Source organism: Mirounga leonina, unplaced genomic scaffold, assembly GCF_011800145.1.
Source record: "Mirounga leonina isolate KUSES-001 unplaced genomic scaffold, KU_Mleo_1.0 Mir_101595, whole genome shotgun sequence".
NCBI lineage: Eukaryota > Metazoa > Chordata > Mammalia > Carnivora > Phocidae > Mirounga > Mirounga leonina.
Genome location: NW_023270158.1, coordinates 17672985 through 17697627, shown reverse-complemented (window position 1 = coordinate 17697627; position 24643 = coordinate 17672985). Strand labels below are relative to the sequence as shown.

Genomic DNA, 24643 nt, shown 5'->3' with positions numbered 1-24643 from the left:
TTGTTTCCTGACTTGTTAATTTTAGCCATTCTGACAGGTGAGAGGTGGTATCTCATTGAGGTTTTGATTTGGATTTCCCTGATGTCGAGCAGTGTTGAGCACTTTTTCATGTGTCTGTTGGCCATTTGAATGTCTTCTTTGGAAAAATGTCTGTTCATGTCTTCTGCCCATTTCTTGATTGAATTATTTGTTCTTTGGGTGTTGAGTGTGATAAGTTCTTATAGATTTTGGATACTAGCCCTTTATCTGATATGTGATTTGCAAATATCTTCTCCCATTCTGTCAGTTGTCTTTTGGTTTTGTTGACTGTTTCTTTTGTTTTTTATCTTGATGAAGTCCCAATAGTTCATATTTGCCCTTGCTTCCCTTGCCTTTGATGATGTTTCTAGGAAGAAGTTGCTTGGCTCCTTATATCACACAAATTAGATTTTAAACCAAAGATTATAATAAGAGATGAGGAAGGACACTATATCATACTTAAAGGGTCTATCCAACAAGAAGATCTAACAATTATAAATATCTATGCCCCTAACAGGGGAGCAGCCAATTATATAAGCCAATTAATAACAAAAGCAAAGAAACACATCAACAACAATACAATAATTGTAGGGGACTTTAACAACCCCTCACTGAAATGGACAGATCATCTAAGCAAAAGATCAACAAGGAAATAAAGATTTTAAATGACACACTGGACCAAATGGCCTTCACAAATATATTCAGAACATTCCATCCCAAAGCAACAGAATAAACATTCTTCTCTAGTGCCCATGGAACACTCTCCAGAAGAGATCACATCCTAGGTCAAAAATCAGGTCTCAACCAGTACCAAAAGATTAGGATCATTCCCTGCATATTTTCGGACCACAATGCTTTGAAACTAGAACTTAATCACAAGAGGGAAGTCAGAAAGAACTCAAATACATGGAGGCTAAAGAGCATTCTACTAAAGAATGAATGGGTCAACCAGGAAATTAAAGAAGAATTAAAAAAATTCATGGAAACAAATGAAAATGAAAACACAACTGTTCAAAATCTTTGGGATACAGCAAAGGCGGTCCTAAGAGGAAAGTCTATAGCAATACAGGCCTTTCTCAAGAAACAAGAAAGGTCTCAAATACACAACCTAACCGTACACCTAAAGGAGCTGGAGAAAGAGCAGCAAATAAAGCCTAAACCCAGCAGGAGAAGAGAATTAATAAAAATCAGAGCAGAAATCAATGAAATAGAAATCAAAAGAACAGTAGAACAGATGAAAAAAACTAGGAGCTGGTTCTTTGAAAGAATTAACAAGATTGATAAACCCCTGGCCAGACTTATCAAAAAGAGAAGAGAAATGACCCAAATCAACAAAATCATGAATGAAAGAGGAGAGATCACAACCAACACCAAAGAAATACAAACAATTATAAGAACATAGTAGGAGCAACCCTATGCCAGCAAATTAGATAATCTGGAAGAAATGGATGCATTCCTAGAGATGTATCAACTACCAAAATTGAACCAGGAAGAAATAGAAAATCTGAACAGACCCATAACCACTAAGGAAATTGAAGCAGTCATCAAAAATATCCCAACAAACAAGAGCCCAGGGCCAGAGGGCTTCCCAGGGGAATTGTACCAAACATTTAAAGAAGAATTAATACCTATTCTTCTGAAACTGTTCCAAAAAATAGAAATGAAAGGAAAACTTCCAAACTCATTTTATGAGGCCAGCATTACCTTGATCCCAAAGTCAGACAAAGACCCCATCAAAAAGAATTGCAGACCAATATCCCTGATGAACATGGATGCAAGAATTCTCACCGAAATACTAGCCAATAGGATCCAACAGTACATTAAAAGGATTATTCACCATGACCAAGTGGGATTTATTCCTGGGCTGCAAGGTTGGTTCAACATCTGCATCAATCAGTGTGATACAATACATTAATAAAGGAAAGAACAAGAACCATATCATCCTCTCAATAGATGCAGAAAAAGCATTTGACAAAGTGCAGCATCCTTTCGTGATCAAAAATCTTCAGAGTATAGGGATAGAGGGTACATACCTCAAGATCATAAAAGCCATCTATGAAAACCCACAGAGAATATCATTCTCAATGGGGAAAAACTGAGAGCTTTCCCCCTAAGGTCAGGAACACGGCAGAGATGTCCACTATCACCACTGCTATTCAACATAGTATTAGAAGTCCTAGCCACAGCAGTCAGACAACAAAAAGAAATAAAAGTCATCTGAATCGGCAAAGAAGAAGTCAAACTCTCACCCTTTGCAGATGATGTGATACTTTATGTGGAAAACCGAAAAGACTCCACCCTAAAACTGCTAGAACTCATACAGGAATTCAGCAAAGTGGCAGGATATAAAATCAATGCACAGAAATCAGTGGCATTCCTATACACCAACAACAAGACAGAAGAAAGAGAAATTAAGGAGTCGATCCCATTTACAATTGCACCCAATACCATAAGATACCTAGGAATAAATCTAACCAAAGAGGCAAAGAATCTGTACTCTTCTTGCCTTTCTATTAAAATTTAATTTATAATGGTACTTTAAAATTTACATAATAATGTAGTATGTGAATGTCAAGCACTGATGGCTCAATCAATCAAACATTTACTGATGATCTAATTTGTGTTAACTACCAGGTGCTATTTGACTTGTCCTCAGGGTCCTTATGGACTAAAAGAGGAGACGGACACTCTTACAAGAGTTTTAAGGCACAGTAGAATTAAGTGTTTTAGATGTTCATACAAGTCCTTTGGGACCACAAACCGCAGCTTCATAAATCTTGACTTAGCAGGTTGCAGGAGGTGTAACTGAAAGATAAGCCCTGATAGGTAAGTGTGATTTTCACAGGGGGATCTTTCTAGAAAGATAACTCCACTTTTTGAAACCACATGAGAAAGACAGAGAAGCACAAATCTTCAGTTCATTTTGCAAATGCCCTGTAGGCTATATGGCGGTGGGGGAGGAGGAGAGGCAAAGGAAAGGAAGGTTGAGGACAAATTGTAGAGGATCCTAATATCATGCTAAGGCCAATGCGTATTATGCAGAAGGCAAGAGAAAGCATTGACAGGTTTTTGAGTCTGGAGCTCTGTTTCCATCCCGGGACTGAAGGAGCTAAATCTCGAGACATTTTGACTTTAGGATGGACAGAAAAGGCCATGTGAGTTGGAAGTCCCAAAAATACCTCTAGGTGGAGCTGTCTAACCGTATTTGGAAACCAGGGTTTCTTCTCAAGGTATTCACTGTGACCAGTGACACAGGCAAGCAACTGAAATGGTAGTGACTGGGATGGAAGGAGCCATCCATAAGGTGGTAACGGAGCAATCCGGAAGAGCTTATGACATTTCACAGAGAGAAAAAGTGCAGTGAAGTTTGAAGAGGTTCAAGGATAGGATATTTGGGATGATATATAAGCAGGCAAACAAGAAGGAATCAGTGGCCAGAGGAGTGGTGGTAGGGGGATGGTTTGGTACGATTATAGAACTTCCTCGGGAGAGTAGTATAGCACAAAAGACTTTTTAAAAGTCTTTATTTCAATTCCAGTTAGTTAACATACACTGCAATACTAGTTTCAGGTGTATAATAGAATGATCCTCCACTTAAATACAGCACTCACTGCTCACCACAAGTGCACTACTCACCACAAAAGATTTTTTAAAAGACTTTAAAAAAGGTGGTCCTGTTCAACAGTGTCACATGCTGCAGTGGAATTGAAGAGGATGCACCTGGGGAAGAAGCAGCTGGGTCTGGCGTGTGAGAAGTTGACTTGTCTGCCTGGAGAAGGCTGTTCCAGTAGAGGGGCGGGGAATAAGAAAGACTACATCAGGTTAAAGGTCGATGGTGGCAGATGAGAAGCAGAAAAGTGGAGTCATCTATTCAGAAGTTCAGTGACAAAAGCAAGGGGGAGATGAAAAAGTAGATGGAAGAGTGATCGGATGTGTTTTTGATTGGGAAAGATTGAAGCAAGAGTTTTGATGTACTCTGCGGTAGTCCACTATGTGGTAGGAAACTATAGTCCGCAGTGTCTACTCTATAATGTGCTATTTATCATGTATAGAATGAAATTCACAAGGTTGATTTTGTGGACAAATGGGCACATACAAAAATCTATGAACATTCATGATGTATCCTCAATAACAAGTTATTCCATTAATATTTAACTAATATAATTCCATGTTTAGTAAGTGATTATTATTAGTATTGATCCCTGCTCAATCCTTTTCCATGCCTGGGAGTCTCAGTGTATTTCTGCCCTTTATTAAGAAATAATCTTTCAAATTCACATTTTGTCAGAGAGCAGGATGGCATAGGGCACAGAGCATAGACCATGACATAGCTGGAACATTTTAATATGATTTGATTTTATAAAATAAGGATCAGACATTGCTTTGTTTTAAAACATTTGCTGCTGGAATTCTGTTATTTATGCAAAAGCTTTGCTGATCAGTAGGGCTTTGTCCCAATGCCAAGTTTTTAGCACCTTCCACAGCTCCCTGTGAATAATGCAGAGGGGTGATGGGACCCTGTAAGCCAACTCTGGAAGCAAGCCCTCTCAAAAACATGATCTCCCACAATTAAGTAATGCAACAACTTTTCTATCTCAAAACATGCCAATAAATGTTCTAAGTTTTGATAACTAGTATTTACATTTGTAAAGCTAAGGAAAAGGAAAATATTTTTAACTCACAGTCCACAGAGTTGGTATGCATATGACCCTATGAGTATATGTATTATGTATCTTTAATGATTAAATGTGATCCACAAATAAGACATGACAGTAACCAGGGCTCACTTCTTAGACCACATTCATTTACCTGATGATCTCATCTAGCATCATGATACAAACGCCATCTGTAGGTTGACACCTCCCAAGTGTTCATCCCAGCTCAGAACTTTCTGGCAACCTTCAAACTTAGATACACAACGGTTTACTCACTTCTAGTCACTCAAATTTAACATGTTCAAAACTGAACCAACTCACCCCCAGATCTGCTTCATCAATAACCCTATTACAGCAAGTGGTGACATTGTGTTTTTATGTGTCCCAACCAAACACTTGGGGGTAATTTAGTCTCCCTTTTTCTCACACCCTGAATTATCGGTCAGAAAATTATGCCAGGTCACTGTGACCAGTCTACATCTGGACTCTGATTCCTTCTCACCACCGCCATTGCCACCACCAGCATGTCCAGTCTGAATTACTGAAATAGCATTTGAAGCTGGTCTGCCTACTTTGGTCCTTGCTTTACCTGCAATCCATTTTGTCTGCCAGATGGTCTTCTTAAAATGTAAGTCAGATCACATCACATTGCTGCTGAAAATCCTCCAAGGGCTGGCCAGTCCGAGTCAAAGGCAATCCTGCTGTTTTATATACCCATGTACAGTCACCTTTCTTCTCCTCCTTCATTTCTCCTCTGGCTTTGGATTGACTCTTCTTACCTTCTCTCCTTCTACTGAAGCCACCGTGGCCTCCATACATTTGCCCAGAACACATTTTCTTCCCATGTTCCCATAATCATCTCTCTCACACTTTTCATTCTTTTTTCTCAAATGTCATCCATTCAGTGGTATTTTCCCTGGCCATCCTAATTAAATCCAAAATATCCCCTTCCCTTCTCCTGCTAATTCCCCTTCCTTGCTTTATTTTTCTCCGTAGCATTTAACAGCTCCAAAGTACTTATTTATGTTGTATAGTATGTCTCCCCTAATATGGTTAAATCTGAAAAAATATGGATTTTTATCTGTTCTGTATATGTCTGTATCACCAGTGCCTGTAACAGTGCCTAGCCCTTGGTAGGTGCTCAATAAATATTTGTTGAAGAATCACTCTATTTAATAAGTAGCAGAGCCAGAATTTCACACAATTTCAGAGTCCTTCTCTGTGAAATAAATAAAGGTGTGATGTATTGAATGCATAATATTTACTTCGCTACTTGTTCCTCTGCCTGGCATATCTGCAATTAGAATGACTTTATGACAAATTATCTATTTGAAATTTTCAATATTAGCTCAATTGCCCCTGCATAGGCAAGGCAAAGATAGGTTTACCAATTGACCATGAAAGCCTTGCATACTTATTACAAAGCAAAGTGATAATGGACCTAACATACCGTGATTTCTATGTTTAAGGATATATTACCTGTGGATGAATAGGTAATAAGAAGCTCAATTTTCTAAATTCTTTATTTCTTCCCAAAGCAACTATATATGTATGTATATACGTGTGTATAGTTTCTAGTCAACAATTGAAGCATTTATAATTAAGCATTTTTAATGTAGTTATGAAAATATATGTGTCTGCATTCTTTTTGGCCAATCTTTTGGAAAAGCATCTTTTTCTCAGAGACAATAAAATACATCTTGGCCTGATCTGACAATTTTTGTAAAAGAAAAACACTGAATTTTAAATCCATTGATTTTAGACATGAGGTTCTTATTTTTTTTCTCACTCATTACACACCACACACACATGTATACACACACACCCCATATAGCAGGGCATGCAGTAGGATCTCAACATCAGGGAGGTAGAGGTTACCTCTCACTGGTTACTGACAGGAGACTAACTGTAGCAGATGAACAAACAGTTCTTTTGGTCTGCCTTAGTCTGACCTGGTCTCAGGAGTTTAAACAGATCAGACCAGTCCCTTAGGATTCTTAAGGAGACTTGTCCATTGACAAATGACCCTGGAATTTCTGAGTTAATTTCAAATTTCACAGGCAACATCTTTTCCCCACCTAAGAGGGTTGTTTGGAAGAACTAAGGATCAGGATATTTTATGTTTCCTGCCCCCTTATGGCAAAGTGCCCCCATCCCCAGAGGCAGAATCTGTCCAGAACCAATCATCCTGACCCCCAACCCAAAGGATTAAAGGAGATCAAGTCCAACATGGGACTCCAGGAAATCCAAAGGATAGTAAGGTTTCTTTGAACATAGCAATTAGGTTCTTCTTAGGTATCAAATTTGTAACTTAGAATTCAGCTGCTGTCTCATGAATCTTGATAGGAATTTGGTTATGCATTTGTACACATCACTTATGCTGTGTTTTAGATGATATGTGTTGCCTCCTGAGAAGGCTCAGTTTTATTAAGAAGGTCTATATAATCAGCACTTTTATTAAACCCATGTTTTACTGGTCCTTAAATAGTGAAAACTGGATAAAGAAGATTCAGTTGAAGAAGAGAATCAGTCTTAAGAAGTCCAGTGTGTGATGGGGGCACCTGGTGGCTCAGTCGGTTGAGTGTCTGCCTTTGGCTCAGGTCATGATCCCAGGGTCCTGGGATCCAGTCCCGCATCGGGCTCCCTGCTTGGCGGGGAGTCTGCTTCTCCCTCTGCCCCTCCCCCTGCTTGTGCTCTCTAATGCTCTCTCTATTTCTCAAATAAATAAACAAAATCTTAAAAAAAAGAAGTCCAGGGGCGCCTGGGGGGCTCAGATGGTTAAGCGTCTGCCTTCGGCTCAGGTCATGATCTCCAGGTCCTGGGATCAAGCCCCGCATCCAGCTCCCTGCTTAGCAGGGAGTCTGTTTCTCCCTCTTCCTCTACCTCTCCCCACTACTCCTGCTCTCTCTCTCTCACTCTGTATCTCTCTGTCTCAAATGAATAAATAATTAAAAAAAAAGAAGTCCAATGTGTGATGAATGGAAAGAAAGTTATTTTAATCTTTTCTATATATTTCTAATGATGTGAAATTGACATTACAGACATCACTTGTAATAACCCCTATATATACATTATATAGTTTAAAGGCTTGCTTCCTCTATGACATTTTTCTATTTTGTGTAGCATTTTCTGAATAATGCATTGGATTTCTTTATTATTTTAGCCTGAATTTGTTTTGTTGACATTTATATTCCTAAGGAACAATTGATATCTGTTTTATAAAAAAAAGTGTGCTTGTGTATTTGTCATAAAACTATTAGATTCTGTAAGAACCTAAGGCAAACTCAATTAGCCATCAGTTTTAATTGTGCTTTACCTCAAGTGGTTTTTCTTTCCCTAGAGGACAGTCAGGGATGCTGTTGGCATTAAATGCAAAGGGAAACTGACCAAACAAGAAGCCTTCAAGTTGACTCTGTCCACTGGGCCTACTCTTTTCTCCCCCAAGAAACTATTTCCTTGCTAAAAATGTCCTTTTGGAAAGCTGATCTTCAGTTTCTTGTCTTCATAATGAAAAATGGTCAATATATCAGCAATGAATATTTTGTATTGGTCACTGGCAAGTGATAGTTCTAAGGGTGGCCTATTATATGCTACATACAAAGGACTTTGAGTCCTACAGAATGCCACAACCTCTAGTTAGGTCAGTCAATTTTCAGAGAATACAGTGGGGAAAATCCAGCCAAGGCAAATTACTGTTGTATACATGAAATACCTTTGTGGATCTTATTTTGGTTAATTTTTCTAGTTTTTCTAAATGCTTCACTGTATATGCTGCTGACAAGGAGCAAATTTAATTATTTTGAATTTCGGCAGCCTTTCCTTCCTTAGCCTTAACTTTCTTGTCGAGGCGCTAATGAGCTGTGAAAAGGCCAACTGTAAGAGAAATAAGAGCTCCAGATAATCCATACTCTGATAAACTACTCCCATGATAATTGGCAGTTTATGGTTCTTCTGGGACAGTGGGGGAAATAAGCGATGTTGGCCAAGTACATGGAGCAACTTGTGTTAATAACATTGTAAAAGAAGTTTACAAGGCAATCACAATCCTTTTAAACAAATATCATGTGTATACCTTCAGGCCTAGGCACAATTAGATTATCTGAAAAGCTTTATAGGTCGGATTGAGTTGTATCACAGCATTTCTAAATCAGGAGATTCTAAACATACTTGTGACTGTTTATCTTCCAGCTCAAATGAATTTCCTTTTCTTGATTTATAGTTTCCCCAGAACAAACACACATTTGGCCGCCTTTTTCTGCTCGTTTGCATGATTTTTAATTCATCCTCATGTTAAGGTTTTTAATTGCTGCCATATTTTAATATTCAAGGTTTAATTCATTGTTTTAATTTGTGCATTTGATGATAATTCTTTTCTCTTCCTAGTATATGAAATGAGGCCAACATATAAAAAATACCTTTTTATAGACTAGACAGAGATTGTGTAGAAAATTTCCAAGGGTTATACAAATCAAGAAAATGGTAACTGATTCACCTCGAGAGTATTTTTTAAATATAATGAAACGTTGTCTTTAAATACAATATTTATTATCCCAGTATGTGAACAGAGGAAGTATTTTTATTCCTTTTGTTTTTTTCCCTTCCTTTTTTAAAAAGTAATTTGAAATATGCCGATAGGCATGTTTTATTTTTTTATGTTTTAGTTTTTCCTTTTTTAAATTTTTATTTAAATTCCAGTCAGTTAACCTACAGTGTAATATTAGTTTCAGGTATAGAATTTAGTGATTCTTCACTCCCATATAACATCCAGTGCTCCTCACAAGTGCCTTCCTTAATACGCATCACCCATTTACCCTATCTTCTCCTCTCCCCTCCAGCAACCCTCAGTCTGTTCTCTATAGTTAAGAGTCTGTTTTCTGGTTTGTCTATTTCACCCCTATGTTCACAGGCATGTTTTAAATTTTGACATGCATATGTTCAAATTAGGACTATCTTTCAACAAAAATCCCAGTGATACAGTTGCTACATATTTTATAGTATCCATGATTTTATGTGGTGACTAAAAAATTTAAGCATATAAGTAAATTTTAGGGCATTGGCTAATGAAGCCCATGGTATATTTTTTAAAAATCTTTATATAAACAAGTTATCTCCTGAGAATACAGAAATTGTATGCCAAAATCAATCCGTATAACACATGACATTAGTCACAGGAGGGTCTGGGGGAGAGAGAGATTGGATGAATCACAGAATTCTATCAATAGTTCTGGGGATGTATGAGAGGCTTGTAATTATGTCACTCACCTGAAATATGGCACACTATTATATTTTGATTCTTAAATGCAATTTTTACCAATCTAGCTATCTCTGGGAAATGTTTCTTCCCCTTAAGTTATTAAAAGTGTCTGGCAACATAGTTAAAATTACAGCTTCTGTGAGCCAGATCCTGAGTTCATCTCCAATCTCTGTTTTTTATTAACTGTGTGACCCTGTTCTAACCTCTATGAATCTGGTCTCCTTGCTGTAACATTTAGACAGTAATTATCCCTTATGTTATAAGGTTAAATTAGGTAATTTAATGGGATGCTTACACCATACCTTAGAAATAGTAAACACTCAATGCATTATACTTGTGTTCTAATTATAAATTCTCTAACCATTTAGAGAATGAAGAAAGCATTATAAATTAGAGCATAGTCTGTTTCCAAAAAGAATATATCACAATGTCTACTCATATGTTTTTTTAAATTTAAAATTAAGAAAAATTTTATTTAAAAGAAAAATTATTAATGTATAATATACAGGTTTTCAGATGATTTCATGTAATATATGGCACTTGATATCCTCAGTGGCAAGTCAGAGGTCTTCAGTAGGATAGGTTGGTAATGGGGCCCTTCCCTATCTATTAACATCATTGATGTTGTGGATGCATTGCAATGCATGTGAACAGTTATGTGGGTTTATAGATAGTGTTATCTTAAGTAGTAGAATACTTAAAATATTTTGCAGTAAAATGGAAGTGTCCTAGAAATTCTTTTTTACTGCGAAGTGTTCTAGTTATCTAATGGCAAAACAGTTGAAAAAACTTAAGTTATGTGTTTTCTTTTTCACACAAGACACTTGTCTTCCAAATATGCTGAACATTTCTGTGTTGGCAAGTGGCTCTGAGGACTGTGTTATTTCTCAGATATCTCCAAAAGCAGGAAAAACACTTGATCTCTCCTTTCAAGGCAAAGTTCTGTATTCACAATGATTGAGAAAGAAACTGCATTTTATAAGAAATTCATGCTATGGAGAGAGCATTTTAAAAATGGGTATTTGGCAATATTCTCATCAGAAGTTTGTCACTTACAAAAGCTTTCACAGGTGCCTAAAGAAACTTGAAAGCAAAATTTAAATTTTTAAAAGAATATTATTAATAAAATGTTTCCCTGATGTTTTGAATCCATATTATAAATATAAAAATATCTCCATTTGATGCTGAAGAAATTCTGACTTAGATGACAAAAGATTAAACTTTTGTAGCCAGATTTTTAAAAATACCTGATGGATTGGGTGAAAAGTGAGTAGGGCAGCTAGGTTGAATCAGTCCTCAAAATTGGTAATGAACACAAAGTGATTAAACAAGTGGAATATGGACTCATAAATACTTTGATAAAGATGGACAATTTATAAAATTGGAGAGCATCATTGTAAAGGATCAGGAAAAGTCTTTAGAAGCTGATATTTGGGCTAGGACTTAACAGAGAATATGATTTTAAAAACTAATGATGTACTATATGTCGGCTAATTGAACATAATAAAAATAAAATAAAATGGTTTGACATTCAAAATAAAAAATAAATAAATGTGTTTAGGAAGTGTTTTTTTAAAAAAATATGTAGTAGAAATAGATGAGTAGGAAGGTGAAACGTGCCAAATGTGTGATTTGTAGGTGTCAGAACCCTGACAGAGAATGGAAGGAAACATCTGAGTCCATTACACAATAGGGTATGAGTTTGGGGCTTTATATTAAGAGTAAAATCACTGTTTGATTGCATACAAGAATAGCATACTCACTATAAATATCACAACTGTTCTCAAGTTGGGTTGAAGTAACCAAAAGAGGAAAGGGAATCAATTTGGAGAGAATGTGATTAACGTAGTTCTGTTGTTTCAGGGCCTGGCTTCTCAAAGCGTCACTACTGACATTTGGGGCCCAATCGTGTTTCGTTGGTGGAGGGAGAGTGGGTGGTGACTACCTTACTTGAGCTGCTGCTGAGCCGTGCATTTAGAATGCTTAGCGGAATTCTTCATCCCTACCCACTAAATGTGCTAGATGTCAGGAGCACCCTCCACGTCAGCAGCAACCATCAGAACTGTCTCCAGATATTGTCAAATATTCCCAAGAGGTCTCCTGGTGGAGACCCAGTGTTTTAGGGTGATGCCACTAGGAATAAAAAACAAGTTTAAAGAGGGCATGTACTGAAGGGAGCACTGGGTGTTCTACGCAAACAATGAATCATGGAACACTACATCAAAAACTAATGATGCGGGCGCCTGGGTGGCTCAGTTGGTTAAGCGACTGCCTTCGGCTCAGGTCATGATCCTGGAGTCCCGGGATCGAGTCCCGCCTCGGGCTCCCTGCTCAGCAGGGAGTCTGCTTCTCCCTCTGACCCTCCCCCTCTCATGCTCTCTCTCTCTCTCATTCTCTCTCTCAAATAAATAAATAAAATATTAAAAAAAAAAAACTAATGATGTATGGTGACTAACATAACAAAAAAAAAGAGGTGAATGTGACGTCAGTTGCAAAGGATGTTGCTCGCTGGACAGCTTTCAACCAAATTGCTGAAGAAAAACAGGACGTCATTTCAATAATAATAAAATTTTAAAAAAACCTACACACACACACACAGGTCTTTATGACATGTGTTTTCTATGTCAACCTCACTCAGGGCTCTGTTTTGCTTTCCTGCTCCGTTTTCCATTGCCTCATTTTATAATAAATACATAGTATCCTTAAATCCTTTTTTAGTGTCTTTCCTATGTCAGGAGTGATTCCTCCTAGGCTGTAGCCCACCCTGACTTTTGAGGCTTTTACTTCAAGATATGAGAAGAAATGTTAGTACAACAAGAGTTAAAAACAGGTCAGAAGGTTCCACACTTTTTATTTCTGTCACTTGCCGTGAGCCCATATGCATACTTCTCAGTCCTCTGAGCCTTAAGATTAAAAGCTTTAATTGACAATGGGACCCTGAAGTATAAACCTTGCAGCATGCTCACTCCTGTTCAGGAGCCAATGAGAAAATTGAAGAACTGCCCATTACATTCAGCCAGCTCTCTGCATGCACCTTCTAGTCCGCCTGCGCCAACCAGGCCTAAGACTGCTGGTCTTTGTTGCTCGCCTTGAGGCAGAGGGCAGAATTTGCACCTGTTAATGAAATTTACAGAGTTTTCCCAGGGCTTGACATCATTAGCATCTTCCTTACAAATGTCAAACTTTAAAAGCCTAACAAAAGATCTTTTTCCTGAAGACAATAGGGAGACAGATAGTACACTAGTAAGGCAGTGGGAGCTATAAACATGGTGTGCCCTTTCTTCTCTCTGCTCTGACAAGGAAAGCTGCAGTAACTTTGATCTAATTCCCTCAGGAAAAATAATGTCCTAATATTAATATAAAGTAAAATGGGAAATTGTTACCTGGCAGGTGCTAAGAGATTCATTATTTTATTCAACAAAAATCTATTATGTCCTACTATATGTCAGACACAGTACAGTGAACAAAATAAACAAGACTCCACACTCATGGAGCTTACTCTGAGGGTTTTCCTGAAGGATATACTGTACCATGCTTTCAGGAACAAGGAAAGGAGACAAAAGCATATAAAATGAAAAAAAATCTAAAGAATTTAGTGATATATCTGGTGTATCTGATGGAGATAACCATCGTGTCTGAGGGAAAATGACCTATTTAGCAAAACTGTGTTAATTCAGTTGAAAATTTTTTCTAACCTAAATAAATCTAAATAAAACCAAGCCCTCTCTCTTTTTAATTGAAGTATAGTTGACACACAATGTTATATTAGTTTCAGGTGTACAACATAGTGATTTGACAACTCTATATGTTATGCTTTGGTCACCATGAGTGTAGGTACCATCTATTGCCATACAATGTTGTTAAGATACCATTGACTTATACTCTCTGTGCTGTACCTTTCATCCCATGACTTACTTGTTCTATAACTGGAAGCCTGTATCTCAAAATCCCCTTCACCCATTTTGCCCATCCCCCCAGTCTTCTCCCCTCTGGCAACCACCAGTTCGTTCTCTGTATTTATGGGTCTGTTTATGTTTTGTTTGTTTGTTCCTTTGTTTAGTTTTCTAGATTTCACATATAAGTGAAATCATATTGTATTTGTCTTTCTCTCTCTGGTTTATTTCACTTAGCATTATACCCTGTAGGTCCATCCATATTGTCGCAAATGACAAAGATCTTAATCTTTTTTTATGGCTGAGTAATATTCCATCACACACACACACACACACACACGCACACGCATGTCCCATATCTTCCTAAAATCCATTTATCTTTTGATGGGCATTTCTTGGGTTATGATAAACAATGCTGCAATAAACATAGGAGTACAAATATCTTTTTAAATTAGTCTTGTTTTCTTGGGTAAATACCTAGTAGGGGAATTACTAGATCATATGGTATTTCTATGTTTAATTTTTCAAGGACCATCCATAGTGTTTTCCATAGTGGCTGCACCAATTTACATTCCCACCAACAGTGCACAAGCGTTCCTTTTTCTCCACATCCTTGCCAACACTTGTTATTTTTTGTCTTTTTAATTCTAGCCATTCTGGCAGGTGTGAGGTGTTATCTCATTGTGGTTTCGAGTTGCATTGCCCTGATGATGAGTGATGTTGAGCATTTTTTCATGTGTCTTTTGGCCACCTGTACGTCTTCTTTGGAAAAATGTCTGTTTAGATCCTCTCCCCTTTTTTAAATCAGATTGTTGTTTCGGTGTCAAGTTGTATAGGTTTTTTATATATTTTGGATATCAACCCATTATTAGATACATCATTTGCAGATATGTTCTCCTGTCCAGTAGGTTGATGTTTTGTTTTGTTGGTTTCCTTCACTGTGCAAAAGCTTTTTGTTTTGGTGTAATCCCAATAGTTTTTTGTTTGTTTGTTTTCCTTGCCTGAGGAGACATATCTAGAAAAATGTTGGTAAAGCTGATGTCAAAGAGGTTACTTACTGCCTATGTTTTCTTCTAAGAGTTTTATGGTTTCAAGTCTCACATTTAGGCAAACTCCCTTTTGTTGATATTACTTCTTCCTTCTCTGTTGTGTGTTGCACTAAATAAGAACAATAAAGCAATGGAAACGATTTTATAAAGGTTGAATGGGAAGGAATGATGCTGAATGTTAATAAAAATTCTTTGTATATTATCTTTGAGCCTTACAATACTCTCTAAGTTAATACTATCATATCTCGGGCGCCTGGGTGGCTCAGTTGGTTAAGCGACTGCCTTCGGCTCAGGTCATGATCCTGGAGTCCCGGGATTGAGTCCCGCATCGGGCTCCCTGCTCGGCAGGGAGTCTGCTTCTCCCTCTGACCCTCCTCCCTCTCATGCTCTCTGTCTCTCATTCTCTCTCTCTCAAATAAATAAATAAAATCTTTAAAAAAAAATACTATCATATCTCTTTGCAGGTGTGTACCAGGAGTCTGAGATTAAATTACTTTGTCAAACACACACTGCTTAAAGATTCCAGAGCCTCAGGATTTTGAACTCTGGTTTATCTTACTCTGAAGTGAGGCTGACTTGAAGTTCCCTGAGGGCAGACACTGATTCTCTGCACCATGATGCCTTTGAGACATTGCTACATACAGGGGTGGGGATGGAGTCAGGGAAGGCATTGATATATATATATATATCACTGGGTAGTAATGTGTTTTGTGATTATATATACACATAAAGATGATATACATATTTGGTTTTGAAAAAAATTTTTAAACACCATTTGCCTCAAGTGATACACTTATGAATTGTTTTATTTTAAAAGTATCATCCAGTGAATCATATTTTATTTAGATATTTATACAAGACTGATTAAAATAAGGAAGACTTGGGATATGTGCATTGGGCATATTTGCAAGTAGATATGATTGTTAAACTTGGGAGTGAGGAGCATAGCATTAAGAATTGATTTGGTCTTCTCAGACATTTTGTTAACTATCTCAGTTTAAAGTTACTTTTAGACAATCCCCAATTCTTTAAATTCCTACTTGTACAAAGTTCAACCAAATATTGACTTTTAAAATTATTGAAGCATACCAAAACTATTATAGTTATTATGTCCATCTTTCTTCTCTGGAATCTATGGATCGCTTAATATTCCTTAAGCTCTTCAGAATGACAAGAAGGAATGTAGGTTTACCGGGGGTCCAATTTCTCCTCCAGCACCTCATAGGTGTGACCTTAGTTTTCTCATCTGGGAAATGAGCCCTCTTTTAGGGTGGTTGTGAGAATTATATGACATAATGTGTGCAAAGAAATCACTAAGCTGGATACTCTTCATCCACTACCTAATGAATTCTTGAGAAAGCTGTTTTATGTAGGAATTTATTGATATTTATTAAAAACCTTATGGTAAACTGTATTAATAAAAAGGACATCTCTTATATTAGCTACTTAAATCTTCCATTATTTTCTTTCTAAACTTTCATTGGCTCTAGAACCCTCAGTTTGTTTCTCAGTGTCCATAGTCTATCATGGTTCATCTCTCCCTCCGATTTCTCCTCCTTCATTTTTCCCTTCCTTCTCATAATGTCCTCTATGCTATTCCTTATGTTCCACATATGAGTGAAACCGTATGATAATTGACTTTCTCTGCTTGATTTATTTCACTTAGCATAAGCTCCTCCAGTCCCACCCATGTTGATGTAAAAGTTGGGTATTCATCCTTTCTGATGGCTGAGTAATATTCCATTGTATATAAGGACCACATCTTCTTTATCCATTCATCTGTTGAAGGGCATCTCGGCTCTTTCCACAGTTTGGCTATTGTGGACATTGCTGCTATGCACGTTAGGGTGCATATGGCCCTTCTTTTCACTACATCTGTGTCTTTGGGGTAAATACCCAGTAGTGCCATTGCTGGGTTATAGGGTAGCTCTATTTTTAATTTTCTGAGGCACCTCCACACTGTTTTCCAAAGTGGCTGTACCAACTTGCATTCCCACCAACAGTGTAAGAGGGTTCCCCTTTCTCCACAACCTCTCCAACATTTGTTGTTTCTTGCCTTATCAATTTTTGCCATTGTAACTGGTATAAGGTGGTATCTCAATGTGGTTTTGATTTGAATTTCCCTGATGGCTAATGATGATGAACGTTTTTTCATGAGTCTGTTAGCCATTTGTATGTCTTCTTCGGAGAAGTGTCTGTTCATGTCTTCTGCCCATTTTTTTGACTTGATTATTTGTTTTTTGGGTGTTGAGTTTGAGAAGTTCTTTACAGATCTTGGATACCAGCCCTTTATCTGTAGTGTCATTTGCAAATATCTTCTCCCATTCTGTGGGTTGCCTCTTTGTTTTATTAGCTCTTAGAAATACATATATCTTTATAGTAAAGTGTCAGCTCCTAGAAACTTAGGGCATGCTAGTGTATTAGATGGGTTATAAGTTTTGTAGAAGTAACAAAGATACAAAATAGAAATGGATTATCTAAGGAACAAGTTTATTTCTTTTTCAGAATTATCTAGATTTGGGTGGTCCAGGCTTTGTAGGAAAGCTCTGCTCCTCCAGGGACCAAGATCCTTTTGTCATGTTGCTCTGTTCATCCCCTAGATACTGACTTCATCCCCATGATCAAGGATAGCTCACCGTCATGACTGCATGACAGACTGTGGGAAGGAGGAAAGTACAAAGAGGAGAGCATACTGATTCTTCTTAAGTCTTGAAAAAGAAGTTGCACATGTCCTATTCCTCTCGCCAGGGTTTGGGCACATGCCACACCTAACTGCAAGGGAAGCTGGGAACCATACTTTATATTCTGGATAGCCAAATCATCACCTGTACTTTCTCCTACTGTGTAAGAAGTGGAGGAGGACAGATATTGAAGGACCAGCAGTCTTTGCAGTGGCCAGTTTTCTCTAGGTATCAAGATGAACACTTTGGTTCCATAACCATTGTGTAATAGATTTGGGGGTAAGATTTTTTTATGTAAATATACACATATATATAACACACATGTAGGCAGAAGATATACTTCTTTTGTCTTCTTAAACAGAGCATGCTAAGCACAATATGCATTTCTTTTCTTTTTTTTTTTAAAGAATTTATTTATTTATTTGAGAGAGAGAGAATGAGAGAGAGCACATGAGAGGGGTTAGGGTCAGAGGGAGAAGCAGACTCCCTGCCGAGCAGGGAGCCCGATGCGGGACTCGATCCAGGGACTCCAGGATCATGACCTGAGCCAAAGGCAGTCTTTTAACGAACTGAGCCACCCAGGCGCCCAGCACAATATGCATTTCTGCAAGACATTCTGTAATAGTGAAGAAAATCAGCTTAGCTGATATTAAAAATGAAAGGCAAGTGATAGGAATTATAGAAGGTATAGGGTTCAAACGGTGGTTTGGCACATGTCTTCCTTTAGAAAAATATTGATATAAGCTTTACTTTTTGCTCATCTCCCACTGTCTTACAAAAGAGAGTCAACGCCATCACCTGGACTATATCACATTTCTGCCTTTTGTTGTCCCCTTCTTCGGTGTGGTATCATTGTCTTTGTCTTGCAAGTGTTATTCTGAACTCTACATTTGATTCCTGACTCACTAACATTATGAGGCCCAAGTATTGTTTTTTCAGTAGTTTCAAAACCATTGGCTCTGAAATTGTGGAAGTGAAGAAAAGACAAAATTTATAGATAATTTTTCAAGACAAAATTGATTAGCTGAACTATAATCTGAATGGAATGGCTTTGATCATCTCTTATAAACTTTTCCTTTTAGCTTTCTTTAAATGGACTCATATACTTGGCATAAGACAACTTGCAATACAGTTGCCGTTTGAAATTGAAATCCTTCCCAAGTGACTAAGGAGATTTGGGTTAGAAGGAATCATTGAACACTACATCAAAAACTGATGATGTACTATACAGTGGCTAATTGAACATAATAAAAAAAAAATAAAGCTTAAAAAAAAGAATGTTCAATAACTTTTTAAAGTGAACCTGAGCTATAATTTACCCTAGTAATTTTTTTATTATTTTTATTTTAATTGAGATGTAATTGTAATATAACATTATATTAGTTTCACGTGTACACCACCTGCATACAACATAATGATTCGCAATAATGTAAAATGATCACAGTAGTCTACTTAACACCCATCACTACACAGTTATAGACAAATTATATATACATTTTTATTTTATTTTTAAGAAGTCTTAAGATATTTTGTGAAGATGCTGTTTCATAGATTCTTTTTAAATTTTATTTTGTTTAAATTCAATTCATTAACATAGAGTGTATTATTAGTTTCAAAGGTAGAATTCATCAGTTGCGTATTGCACCCAGTGCTCATTACATCAAGTGCCCTCCTTGGTGCCCATCACCCAGTTACCCCCTCCCCCCCCATGTCCTGTTTCATGATTCTGAACTCATTTTCTTCATTAATAGAGATGTATCAAATTGTGGTAAAGATATGTGTTTGTAATCCAATCAACTTGGTTTGAAATCAGAGAAGAGCAAATTACCTCTGTGACCTTTGGCATATTCTTTAATTTTTCTGCTCCCAGTTCCTCATCCTACTATGCTCTGTCATCCTGATGTGTTGTGGTGAAAAATGATACAGTGCACATTAAGTGCCTAGCAAATTGACTGACACTAAGTGCCCAATAAATAATAGCAGCTGTTGTTATTGCTTTGATAGATGTAGTTGTTGTTGTGATTGTTGTTTTAATATTGCCATAACAACAGACCATAATTTTTTCTAAATCCTCATTAAGGCATAACTTGGAAGTGAATTTCAGATACAAGCAGTATTAAAAATCACCTATTTAATGGTATGATTAGATTGAATGTCATGTACAGTGTTGCATAATGGATTAATTTCTCATAAATCACTTCTGTAATCATTTTTTATACTTTAAATAATACCCTGGTTTACATGTTATATCTCTGAGGAAACACAGTAAAAATGTGGTGAGAATGTTTCCACATACTAATCCTGGTTCCTGTGAACTATTCTCCTGTTATTTAGTAAAAGAACCACTTGGTTATCCCTCTGTAATCCTTCAGCTTTCAAATAATCTTTCACTGAAGAATAAAAAGATTATAGAATGCACCAAAAAATTCACCATCCATGCATTGACTTGACTGTATAAAAAAGTATGACACATTTAAAGGAGCTAAGTGATAAAATTTTCAAATGTTCTTGAAGTGTTTATACATTCAAGAACAATAAAACTGTTTTTATCCAGGTTAAAACTCACATCACATTTTAAGGTTGCATTTGGGGAAGTTGCCAAAATAGATCGGTTTCAACAGAAATACAAAACCACTGAGTAATAATTGTGCCCTCTGGAAACGTCCCAGCTATTTTTCTGAGAGCTTTGTGGTTTGCTGGATTGCTGGTTTCACTACTTATATGTAGCCATTTGATGACTTATCTCAGTTTGAATTGCCAAAATCATGCTTCTAAAAATGCACACAGCTCATTCAACTGTGTTTCCTCATAAAAGTCATTTGCCATTTCAATGAACATTGGTCCCCAAATACAGGCATTGTGGAACATTTCTTGGAAACTAGAATGTGCTTAGAATTTTATATGCATCATCTTATATAATCTTTCCAACAGTCCTATGGAGATATATTTTTATTTTCTTTGTTTGATGGATGGGGAAACTGAGATGCCTAGAGGTTAAATAACTTACCCAAGATCAGACAGATAGTAAACTGGGTTTTAAAAAAAAGTTATGCGTGGAGTAGTGTTAAGGCTGTTGCTCTGTATTTTATTACAACAGTTTCTATCACTGGAAATCAGTTTCCAGATGTTTGTCCTAGACATTGCAGGACTCACATAGATTCATTTGTCTTCTCCCATTACTTCATTTCTCCTCTCTACTCTTCCACCTTTATGCAATAGCAGCATCTTCAAAGAACATAGGTGACAAAATCCGTTAAGTCTTCATGTAAAAGCACAACCATTAAGTCTCTGAGGTCTGTGGATAATGTTGAATAAATTTTAATGTTCTTAATGTTGAAAACCACCAGAATTGTTTCATCCATTCATTGTTATGCTTCTCATCTGAATCATTATTTGCCCAATATACTGCAGAGAAACATAAACCACCGTGATAAAGACAGAAATTAAAACAAGATTGACGCCTGGGGGAAAAAAAATTAGTTCCAGTTGATGATACTGGCATCTTCATTCATGAAATGATTGGTATCACTTCCTTATGCATAGATCATCTATAAAAAGCAAAAATCAAGTTTCCTCGAAAAATTTTTTTGATGCCATGATATGTATGAACTAGCCACAGGCTTAGGCGAAATATGAAATACTAGGGCAAAGAATGTATATTTTGGGGAGCTGAAACCAAACTTATCTCTAAGTTCTCTGTTTGTTGGGGGAGGTCCTTGAGAGGACATGACTGCCTGTTGACCCCTGAGCTGGTAAATGGCAACTGGAGGCCCTTTGTCCCTTCACACCCTCCCCTGACCTTAGAATGTATATTCCACTTGCCTTCCCCACTTCTAGAGCTGCTCCAAGGATGCAGCCTTGACAGAGTGATTTGATGTTGAGCCCATCTGGACAGTATATGTGACTGAACCCTGTTAAGGTCTCTCTATAAACAAGGCTTGTATGTAAGTTCCCTTGCTTATTAAACTTGCCACCTACCAATCTGGAGCGGCCTGCATCTTTATTTGGTCTTTCCCTGCCCTCCACATACAGGGATCAATTTTGGATTACACCTGAGAAGTTCCCAAGGAGCTTGGGAACCACCATTGTTAAAGATGGATTTGTAAAGAATGGGTTGTGTTCCAAGGGTTCTGTTGAACATGTGCAAATGTGAAATTCAAGTACATTACTTCTATCATGGGTTTTCCTGTGCTGAAATTCTAGAACTGTTTCCAATTTTGTTTCATGAATTACAGAAAATGATTTTTTTTCATCTTGATCCAGAATATATGTATGTACACATAGATACATAGATAGGCATATCTGAAACAAAAATTCACAAAACAATATCAATCCTTAATATAAATGACATAGACTAATATTATTTATTTTATTTAATTTTAAATAGAATATTCCTGGTCATGACCCATTAAATATTCCTGATCATGCCCCACTAAAATGATTTCATGAATCACTGATGGATCATGACTAACAAATTTGAAAAATAGTGGTCTAGACAAAGAAAGAATTACCCAGACCCCAGCTGACAATTTTGACCATAATACTCTATATATGTAGAGTTGAATTTATGGATGTAAATAATGATTGAGTTATTTGTGTTATTTTACACAGCTTATTCATGTTTGAATTTAGCTTTAATAAGGCTGTCTTTGCAAAGTTTGTGTTTTATGAACATCCTCAGACAAAACTTTTAGATTCAGAATTTATGAGTACTAGACATCATGTCCTTGACTATAAAGATTTGCCTTTTAAAATTGTCTCCAAAATTTCAAGCCTCTGTAAATATCAGTAAATCATGAAGTGTTTATTTTATTTATTTTATTTCTATTGAAGTGTAGTTGGCATACAATATTATGCTAGTTTCAGGTGTACAACTAGTGATTTGATATTTATATACATTATGAAGTGATCACCATAGTTACCATCTATCACCAGTGTTATTACAGCATTATTGACTGTATTCCCTATGCTGTACTTTACATCCCCATGACTTATGCATTTTATAACTGGAAGTTTGTACCTCTTCATCCTCTTCATCTATTTCACCCATCCCTGCCTCCCCTCCGCTGACAACCACCAGTTTGTTTTCTGTATTTATGAGTCTGTTTCTGTTTTGTTTTTTAGATTCCACATATAAGTGAAGTCATATGGTATTTGTCTTTCTCTGTCTGACTTATTTCACTTAGCATTATACCCTCTAGGTCCATCTGTGTTGTCACAAGTGGCAAGATTTCCTTCTCTTTTATGCCTGAGTGATATTCCATTGTGTATATATGTCACATCTTCTTTATCCACTTATCTATCGATGGGAGTGTTTACTTTTCTAATCCAAATTATATATTGGGAAAATGTAGTGTTGTGTTATTTGAGTAATAGTGTTGTTTACAGTTGATCATTTTGAGGAGATAATTTGAAATCAAGATTTTTTTTTTAAGATTTTTTATTTATTTATTTGAGAGAGAGAGAATGAGAGACAGAGAGCATGAGAGGGAGGAGGGTCAGAGGGAGAAGCAGACTCCCTGCCGAGCAGGGAGCCCGATGCAGGACTCGATCCCGGGACTCCAGGATCATGACCTGAGCCGAAGGCAGTAGCTTAACCAACTGAGCCACCCAGGCGCCCCTGAAATCAAGATTATTAATGATTTTGAGAACTTTTATGTAGCAGCTAGGTTGATGTTCAAGTTTCAGAAAGGTTTGATTTAATTGATGTTTACTCTTAGAAGTTTTTCGGATCATTTTTTTTTCTACAATAATTTTCTGGCTTTTGCAGTCTGACCAGTGACTTAAGAAAATAATATTGGAGCAGGTTGTGTTTCATAATGGTTCTTATGTATATAAAAAAACCAAAAATAATTACAGTTATCATGCACTTTATTGGGTTCTTGCACAAGGTCAGGCATTCTGCTAAATACTTTATATACCATTCTTCAATTTGTACCACAGTCTTATTAGGAAAGTATTATTGCTCCTGTTCTGCATAGGAGGAAACTAAGGCTAATGATGGGGCTAAGTAACCTTCCCAGGGTAACAAGACCTCAGGCCAGGGTCAAGATTCAAACACTGACTGCCTCCCAAGCCCCTGGGTTTTACACCCACATTCTACTGTACATGACAATAAAGCACCCATCTCCTCTCACCTGTAACCCAGAGGAGCCAAAATATCCATGATTGAATTGCACTTTTTTTTTTTTTTTTTTTTTTTTTACCTATTTGCAGGGCTGGCTGCACAATGTGCAGCACAGTGGAAAATGAAGTACAGAGCCCCTTGTTCAAAAAGCAGGAAGGAAAGTGCTGTTAAAATTAAAATATAAAACCGTTTCCTTTATTCCATGGTCTCTCTTTCTTGACTTCCCCTTGTGTTTTTTATTTGCTGTTTAACTTCAGACTGAATAAAGAAAATTAGAATTTTAAAGTATTAGCATGAGTTTTACTGCTCATTGTTATATTGTGCAATTGCAGTTGTAAATGCAAATATAAGACCATGTAACTAATGCAGAATCACCAACACTACACAATTTGTATTTTGTAGCTTATATGTGCCTATGTATTTCATTCTTAATGTGGAAACGCTATACAACTAACTTAGCTGTTTTTATTTCACTTCTTGATAGGTACTCATTCTACTAATATTGTTTACTTTCAGTGTTCACTTGAGGGAGAATCAAAAGAACAAGGAACTATGGGTTGCCCTTTCCCTTTCTTTCTCTGTTATGAATTTCAGCCTAAATGGTTGGCTAATATGGGAAAGAAATACGAGTAAGAAAGGACATTGAAGGGCTCTTTGGTTGTTCATGTTTGTTTGGAACTGCCTTCTTTCTGCATTGGAAGCAAGTTCTGGTTCACATAGAAAGTGTGAGTTCCTGGGGCTGTTAGTGCCCTCACTCATTCATAGACGTACTTAACCTTGTACTCACCTCTAGTGTTGTTAAATCCCCACATACCATGTGTCCACCAGCATTCTCTACTCATGGAACATCAGCAATACTATATGCAAATGGGGGTGAACACACATATTGTACTCATTTCCTCTGCACACGTGCACACTTTGTCACCTTATTGGACTTCACTTATATTGCCCACTTCAGAGATAAAG

At 37.0% G+C, this 24643-nt stretch overlaps 1 protein-coding gene across 9 annotated transcripts in view; it reads left to right on the top strand.

Moving 5' to 3' along the window:
* Window positions 1–24643, top strand: part of DMD (dystrophin) — a 1717438-nt gene that overhangs the window by 172934 nt on the left and 1519861 nt on the right. Inside the window, exon 1 of one of the 9 annotated variants that reach the window (XM_035001294.1) lies at window positions 4739–5301. The exons of the other annotated variants lie outside the window; for them this stretch is intronic. The gene's annotated coding sequence lies outside the window, so the exon portion shown is untranslated. Of the gene's footprint in view, window positions 1–4738; window positions 5302–24643 lie in introns of those variants that run through there. 9 annotated transcript variants of the gene reach the window in all.